Raw genomic sequence first — 9,151 nt, 5'->3', positions numbered from 1 at the left:
ACTGGGAGAGAGGAGTGTGGAGGGGGCAGAGGACAGCTAATGGATGGGGTGGCCCAGCAGGGGTCAGAGGTCATGAGGGCAGTCAGTGAACTAATTGGCCACTCTGTGCATATTCACTTTCTGCTTCTAGCCTACAGCTGGGCCTTGAGAGAAAGCCCTGGGGTTGAAGCTGGCTTTATTCATGCCCTGGGATTTGAAGCCAACTGGTGAAAAGCAACTGAAACTAAAAAGTAAGACGAGGACCCTTTTTTCTTTTTCTTTTTCTTTTTTTTTTTCACTCCAGGAAAAGTTGACTGGGGACAGCCTTCTGCAAGGAAAATGCTAGATTCCACTTCATTCGTTCACTCATTCATTCATGTATCCCTCTCTCTCTTTGGCTTCAAAAGCTTGGAATTTAACCCTTTTTTTTTTTTTTTAAATTCTCAAGTTAGTTAACATACAGTGTAGTCTTGCCTTCAGGAGTAGAATCCAGTGATTCATTGCTTACATATAACACCCAGTGCCCATCCCAACAAGTGCCCTATTTAATGTTCATCACCCATTTTCCCCAGCCCCCCCCAACCCTCAGTTTGTTCTCTGTATTTAAGAGTCTCTTATGGTTTGCCTCCCTCTCTGTTTTTATTTTATTTTTCCTTTCCTTCCCCTATGATCATCTGCTAAGTTTCTCAAATTCCACATATGTGTGAAATCATGTGATATCTGTCTTTCTCTTACTGACATATTTCACTTAGCATAATAGCCTCCAGTTCCATCCACATTGTTGCAAATGGCAAGATTTCATTCTTTTTCATTGCCGAGTAGTATTTCATTACACACACACACACACACACACATATATATATATAATGATGAATGGATTAAAAAGATGTATGTATATGTGTATATATATGTACATATATATGTACACATGTATATATACATGTATATGTACACATATATGTACACATGCATACATATACATGTATGTGTACATATATGTACATATATACACATATACATACATCTTTTTAATCCATTCATACATATATGTACATATATATATATATATATATATACACATACACATACATCTTTTTAATCCATTCATCAGTTGATGACATTCGGGCTCTTTCCATAATTGGGCTCTTGTTGATAGCACTGCTATAAACATTGGGGTGCATGTGCCCCTTCAAATCAGCATTCCTGTATCCTTTGGATAAATTCCTAGTAGTGCAATTGCTGGGTCATAGGGTCATGTATCTCTTCATCTTCCCCTTCTTCCTAATCTCCATATGTTAGCTGGATGCCCTAGGAAAGGTTATGCTGGGCACATTCCAGATGGGAAAGGATTATAGACACCTATAGCTTAGAACACAGATTATCGGAGTGAGACCTGGGCTTTAGGGTCTTCGAATGCCGCTCTCTTGTTTCATACTTAAGGAAACGGGGAAGGCAATTTGCTCAGACCACAGAGAGGTACCAGAAGAGGACTGGAATGCTTAACAGCTCAGCCTCTGGTCAGAGAGCCTGGGCTGGAATTCTGGCAACCAGCTCCGGGGCCTTAAGATAGTGACTTAAACTTTCAAAGCATCAAGTTGCTTGTCTATAGAAAAACAGGGTTGTTGTGTGGATTAAATGAGGCACATGCAAGTAAAGTGAGCATGTGCCTCAATAAATGTTAACTATTCCTATTACTACTGCTATTACTTCAGAGCCCAGGAAACAATGTTCTTATGAAGATAAACACGTAGCACAATGAATACCAACTCCCTGTTCCCCTGTCATCTCCATGGGCAACTCGTTCCAAAGTGAAAATCCTCATTCCCCCTCAGTTAAGAGACCTATGAAGATAGCAGGGAAATTTGGGAGTCCTGTCTGAACTTTCTGCAGGTAGAGCTGTCCAAATTTAGAACGAGCTGACTTGGGATGAGTCAATACACAAAAAGGGCTGAGAACGGTGCCAGGCACAGCACTCACTAAGGTTTGCCACTTAGTGTTATTGGTGTTTGCACCAGAGAGGGAGCTCTTTGTCACTGCAGAGGTTCAGGCATGAGACTGACTCACCCCTGGTCAGGAATGTTGTCAGGGAGCTTCACAGATAGGATCGGAAGGAGGCTGGCCAAGATGAGATGTGAGTTCTGTGATTTTTCTTTGTAGCATTTTTGTCTACCTCTTCCCAGATTTCTGAAGCAGACCATCACACTGGTACCATTACATGTGGATTCTGGAGCAAATAAAAAGATGAAAATACAAAAGAGACATAGACACTCTCTATAAACCTTTGCTCTCCAAACCCACCTGGGACTTTTACATTGTGGACATGAAGGGACACAGAGTGGAGACCACCAGTTTCTACCCAAAATTTAATTTTGAAGTTCCCTTTTGTCACCTGTTTTTCCCACTTCATTCATTCATTCATTCATTCATCATTGAAGTGTAATTTACAGAAAATAAAACGACAGATTGTAAGTATTCAGTTCAGTGAGCTTTGATAATTACATACACTCATGTAACTTCTATTCAAAGCAAGGTATAGAACAGTTCTATCAACCCAGAAAGTTCCCTTATTATCTTTTCCATTCAATCCCCTAATCCTTCTGTTCTCTCTAGGCTATTCTGACTTCTATCACCCTCTATTCATTTTGCCTATTGTTAAATCATACACATTTTTGTACCTGGCTCCCTTTCTTAAGATATCTTTGGTATTCATTCACATTATTCATGTATTAGTTGTTCATTCCTTTTTATTGAACAATCCCTCATACGAATATACCACAACTTATCTATATTCCTGGGGTGGACATTTAATTTATTTCCAGTTTTTGGCTGCTGTGATTATTCTTAGGTATTTTCCTGAGCCTCATTGCATTTATATATATTTTTTTTAAATTTTTTTTTAACGTTTTATTTATTTTTGAGACAGAGAGAGACAGAGCATGAATGGGGGAGGGTCAGAGAGAGGGAGACACAGAATTGAAACAGGCTCCGGGCTCTGAGCTGTCAGCACAGGGGCCTGATGCGGGGCTCGAACTCACGGACCACGAGATCGTGACCTGAGCCAAAGTCGGCGCTCAACCGACTGAGCCACCCAGGCGCCCCGCATTTATATTTTAATTATGAAACATATAAGAATAGTTGAGAGAAGATTACAGATACTCATGTACTACTACCCATATTTAACAAAAATTAACATTTTGCCATATCCAGTTCCTTCTTGAAGAAACATTACAGATTTAGTTGAAACTCACTCTGTATTCCTTCCCACTCTTTTCCCCTCTCATACTTTCGCAGTAACTACTTTTCTGAAGTTGGTTTGAATCTATTCTGTGTTTTATGTGTTTAAGAATATGTATGGATGGATTGATCTGTTTTCGTCTAATATGCTGGACATTTGGTGAGCCTTTTCCATCTGGAAAGCCATGTCCTCTGGAAAAATTTTCTTGGATTATTTATCTGAGAATTTCTTCTCTTCCATTTTTTCTGTTCTCTCTGGAACTCCTATAGTTCAAATGTTGGACTTCCTGGATTGGTCTTATTTTATTTTCTCTCTTGTTTTTTTTTTTTTTTCTCTTTGTCTTTTATTCACCTTTCAGGGAATTTTCTCAACTTTATCTTCCAATCCACTTATTAAGTTTTCCATTGGTGTTATCATATATATTTTAAATTTCTTTATTTTATTTTAAATTTCTAACATTTTTTTAATTCCATGACTGTTCATTTCAAAGCTTCTTGCTCTTGTTTTATGGATGTAGTAATATCTACTCTTACCTAAGAATAATAATCTTTTTTAATTTGTTCAGATTTTGTTTATTTGTCTTTAGTTTCCTTTTCCTACTTAGAACCTGTTTTCTCCAGGTTGCTTTTTTCTGTGTTTGTTTTCATCTCTATTGTTTATGGTAGAGGTCTTCCTTAGTAGTCTGGTGATCCCCAGATGCTCACTAATATATAAACATGGGGCACTAAAAAACTGAGAGCTCTGAGTTTGAGATTATGGGGCTCACTGTAGGGTTATGTGGCTGGGTCATGTCCTTGGGGGAGCCCCTGATGTCAGAAGTGTTAAGCTTTTCCACTTGGACCAGTCAGAATCCTTAGAGAAGCATTTCCCAATCTTTTCCTGGAGGGTATAGGGTCCCTTCACTTCATCAGCATTTGGTATATGAACATTCACTTAATCCTCATGTTCTCTGTATAATTACCGTCCCTCACGTTTGTCTGCTGTTTTGTTTTCCAAGGACTCTTTGTTTTATTTTCTTCAAAGTTCTGGCTGCATCAAGCAAGGAAGGACATCTGGGAACCTACTGGCTTTTTAAAGATTTCCATCTAATCATGATATTCTTCACAAATATCAACCTGGTATCTTTACCTGGAAGTCACTCTTATTATGATTTTAAGTTGCATTTCTCAAAATACCAGTGAGGTCAAGTACCTTTACATATGTTTTTTGCCCATTGCGTTTCCTTTCCTGTGACTTTCTTGTTCATATGTTTTGCATATTTTTCTCTTAGGTTGTTGATCCTTTTTTAAAAAGTGGATTTGTTAGAATTTCTTAAATAATCTGGAACTTACCCTTTGTTAGTAATATTCATTGTAAAGATGTTCTCCCACCCTGGGCTTGACTTTTAACTTTGTTTGTTGTGGATTTTTTTCCCAGTTCAATATAATTAATATATTAAACACAGTTAATATATTAAATTTATATTTTAACATACTCAAATTTATTCTTTATACTATTGTGTTTTTAGGATCTTACCTAAGAAATCTTGCCCTACTCCAAGGGCACAAAACTATTCTCCAATATTTTCTTCTAAGAGCTTTAAAATTTTGCTTTTTTCACATCAAAGCTTTCAGCTGTGCTTTATATACAGTGTAAGGTAAGAAGATAATATTATTTTAATTTTCCATATTGATAATCAATTATTTTGGCACCATTTGTTGAATTGTCCATCATTTTCTCAGTGATTTGTGATACCATTGCTGTAAATGCCAAATTCTTAAATGTGTGGGTCTATTTCTGAGCTTTCTATTCCATTCCATTGGAGTTACTTATCTCTCTCTGTGTCAGAATCACATCATTTTAATTACTATGGCCTTATTAAAAATTTTCACTTGTGGTAAAGCAAAATGCCTCCTTCTTCTTCAAAATTGTCTTTACTATTCTTGGCTCTTTTCTATCATATTTTCAGATTAGCTTGAAAGTTCTCTATGCACAGATATGGCCAAATTGGGATTGTTATTGGAACTATGTTGAATTTATAGAGTAATTTGGGATTTAAAAAATAATATTGTGTATTCCATCGATGAACATGGTATACTGCTCTATTTGTTTTGAGGCCTTCTGACTGTCAAAGTTTTATAATTTGTCCATTTGGGTCAACATAATTTTATTAGATCCATTGCTAATAACAATATACTTTTTAGTTTTTGTGCATATAGTGACAGGAACTCTTAAAGATTACAATTCCTAATTAGTTTTTGCAGGTGTATAAGAATGCTTTTGATTTTTTTGATATGATGAGTACGAATTCAGCAACCTTGCACAATTCTTGTAATAGTTACAATAATTTGTGTATAAATTCTCTTGGATTTTCTATGAAGACAATCACATTGTCAACAAATAGCAGTAATTTTATTTTTTACTTTCCAATCATTATACCCTTTATTTCTTTTCTTGCCTTATTGCATTGCCTGGGATAGCTGCTAAAATATGAATGAAAGTGGTGAAAGTTGATAGCTGTTATTAAAGGAACATGTTATCTTAATTATGATATGTCACCAGAATTATTGGCTCTGGAGCTATGCTGTGCCTGCTAGATCTGTACCAGCAAAATGTATATGCCTTTGGTACTTGATAATATGCATTTTTATTATCATTTAATAGATGAAGAAACAGAGACTCAAAGAGGTAAATAACTTGCTTAAGACCACATAGATAATAAGTGGAAGGTTCAAACCACAATCATCTGATTCATAGTTGAATGCTATTCAATATCATTCATAGTTGAATGCTATTTCCATGATTCCAAACTTCCCTCTAACTAGCTATCTGTGCTAATGTGTCATGCTTCTTAGATAACATATTTCACTCTAAGAGAGATATTTCAGCGATGCCTGGGTGGCTCAGTCAGTTAAGTGCCAACTCTTGATTTCAGCTCAGGTCATGATCTCACAGTTCATGAGTTTGAGTCCCCACATTGGACTCTGTGCTGACAGCTCAGAGCCTGCTTGGAATTCTGTCTCCCTCTCTCTCTTCCCCTCCCTCAATTGCTCTCTATCTCTCTCAAAATAACAAGAAAGGAAAAGAAAAGGAAAGAAAAGAAAAAAGAGATATTTCAGAACAAACAATGGCTTTACCCAGTTAAATGACTCTAATAGTGGGAGTGTTAGGCAGATATTCTGTTTTGCCTAAACAGAAGACTTGGCCTACTTACAACTTTTTTAAAAATATAAACTCACAGACTCTTACAGTTGAATGGCTTATCTTATGCAACCTCCTATTGAATGTAGTTATCTCTGTACCACATCCCAGCAAGATCATCCTCCAGCCTTCACCAACTGCTAGGGTAGGGTTTCCTCATTGACAAACAGTTAAATAATTCTCATGTGGATCCACAATCTGTCCACTGGTCCAGAGAGCAATGCGTTTTCTCCTCTACATAACACCTCTTCAAGTATATGTTCTCATTAGATCTTCCCTGTGAGACTACTCATCTCTAGGATGTTTGCTGTTGTCTGAATGAGAGTTTCCAGACCTTTCAATATTCTGATTATTCCCTTCTCAATGCTTTTCAGTTGGTCAATACCTCTCTTGAAAAGTGATGGCCAGTGGGGCACTTGGGTGGCTCAGTCAGTTAAGTGAACAACTCTAGATTTCGGCTTGGGACATGATCTCATAGTTCATGAGTTCGAGCCCCACATCGGGCTCTGCGCTGGCAGTGGAGTCTGCTTGGGATTCTCTCTCTCTCCCTCTCTGCCCCGCCCCAGCTTGCTATCTTTCTTTCTCTCAAAGTAAATAAACTTAAAAAAGGAAAAGAAAAGAAAAGGAAAGGAAAGAAAAGAAAAGAAAAGAAAGAAAAGAAAAAAGAAAAGAAAAGTGATGGCCAGATTTTAAGGTGGGGTCTGATTGCAAACATGGCTGGGCTCTTATGTCACATGATCTGGACACAGTTGCTTCTATTGATGCACTCTAGATTTTTGTCTTCTCAACAACTATGGCACATTGTTGACTTAAGTTTGGGGTTAACTAAACCCATATGTTTTTCATTTGAATTACATTTCTGGAAATCTGTTATTTGTTAAAAAGAGAAGAAAAAAGCCCCCAAAGAAGAAATATATATATATATATATATATATATGCATATTCTCATTAAATTTAGTCATTTGTGTTCCTACTTCATAACCAGCCATCTATAAATGTGATAAATCATGCCTTGTGTAGAGTGAGATCTGGACTTGGGGAATGCAAAGAGGTTGTCCTGCATTGCCTACTAATTCAGGCTAGGAGCCATGGTGGCTTATTTGGCTTTTTCCCCATTCCATCCCCCATATCCTTTCCTGAAGCACTTCGGAGCTCTCTAGGTCAGGGCAAGGTCTGTAGGGAGAAACTAGGACAGAAATCTATTCTGTTACAGAGACAAAAGGGGAAAAATGTGCAGCTTGGAGGCTGCCGACAGGTTACTGGCAAACACCTGATCAGTCAGGGGTAGGTGAAGTCATTTGGTGCTGCTGTTCTGGGACAGGATAAAACTCAAATTTCAGAGCATTGGTACTTTGAGATTTTTGCCATAGAGTTAAACTTAAATTTCTTATGTGAAACCAGGAAGCTCATGGTTTTTAAACCATTCTTAAGAGATGATAGAAGAACCCCAGGAAGGGAGGGGACAGCAGGAGACAGAGTTCTCTGCTCAGCTTTATACTACCTGGCTTAGTGGGGTTACCATCCATACTTCTATCTGACTAACACAAATGAATTCAGGGTTTGCTTTTGAGACTGAAATCCTAGCTGCCCAAATCTGCCTTGCCCCTGTCTTGCTCACAATCCATACTTGTAAATCAATACGCCTTCTCCTACTCTGACACATGCTTCTCATCTTCACCAAATATTTGTAATTTCTCCTGAACAGTATTTACAAGGACAGTGTTATGTGAATCCAGTATTGGCATTCCAATAACAAAAATTGCAAACATTACATGGCACTTACGATGTGCCATCCATTTTCTAAGTACTTCATATGCATTAACTCATTTTGTCTGGGCAACAGTCCTTTGTGGTAGAGACTGTTATTAGCATTGTTTTACAGATGAGGCAACTGAGGCACAGAAATTAAGTGCTTGTGCAAGGTCAAGCAGCTGAAAGTGGTAGGTGGGGTTGGACTCCAGCAGTCCAGCAGTGATGTCTGCGCTCTAAACTACCATGGGTTCTGTGTCTCTACACTGTGAAGGGAGCTACCAAGGACATCACATGTGTGGGACCTGCAGCCCAGACCTGGGTTCCTGCCCCAAGGCTGTCCTTCTCCAAATAATCTCCTCTTATGATAATCACCAGCAATATTCCTTTTTGAAGGTAGAGTCTTCTGATAGGCTTCAGTCTCTTTATAGATGAAGAAATGTAAGATCAGAGTGTTAAATTGTATTCTCAGGGTCATGCAGGGAATAAGTGACACAATTAGGATGTGAACCCAGCAGTTGGTGACTTTAGTGTCCACACACCTTCCCCTACACTACAGTGTGTCTCTTGTGGGGCCATCTCTTCAGAAAGAGCCTAGATGCTCTCAGTATCCTCTTCTGTGTGGGATAGAGAATGTGGGGGGGGGGCATTCTTCAGGGAAAAATCATCATCATCATTACCAAAAAATCTTGTTAAAGGTCTAACTGCATGCTGGATGCTACAACCTGGGATGACTTTTCATGCCTCTTTGAGGATCCCTGAAAATATGAGTGTATCATTGACCTGGCAGAAGTAAGTTGAAGGCTAAATAAGGCCTAAGTAAGTCCTAAGATTGGTTTCTCCATTTCTTGAGCTGATTGGCTGGATTAATGTACTGCTTCTCATATACCATTCTCTGCTCTTGCATTCAGATCAAGCATGAAAGTTTGTTTTCAGAATGTAAGTCAAGGGCATGGTTCCTCGAGAACCGTATGCTGGTGTCTGGGATCACTGGGATATGCACATTCC

The sequence above is a fragment of the Panthera tigris genome, chromosome E1 (assembly GCF_018350195.1).
Source record: "Panthera tigris isolate Pti1 chromosome E1, P.tigris_Pti1_mat1.1, whole genome shotgun sequence".
In the NCBI taxonomy this organism is placed as follows: Eukaryota; Metazoa; Chordata; class Mammalia; order Carnivora; family Felidae; genus Panthera; species Panthera tigris.
Note: the sequence above shows the minus strand (reverse complement) of the source record.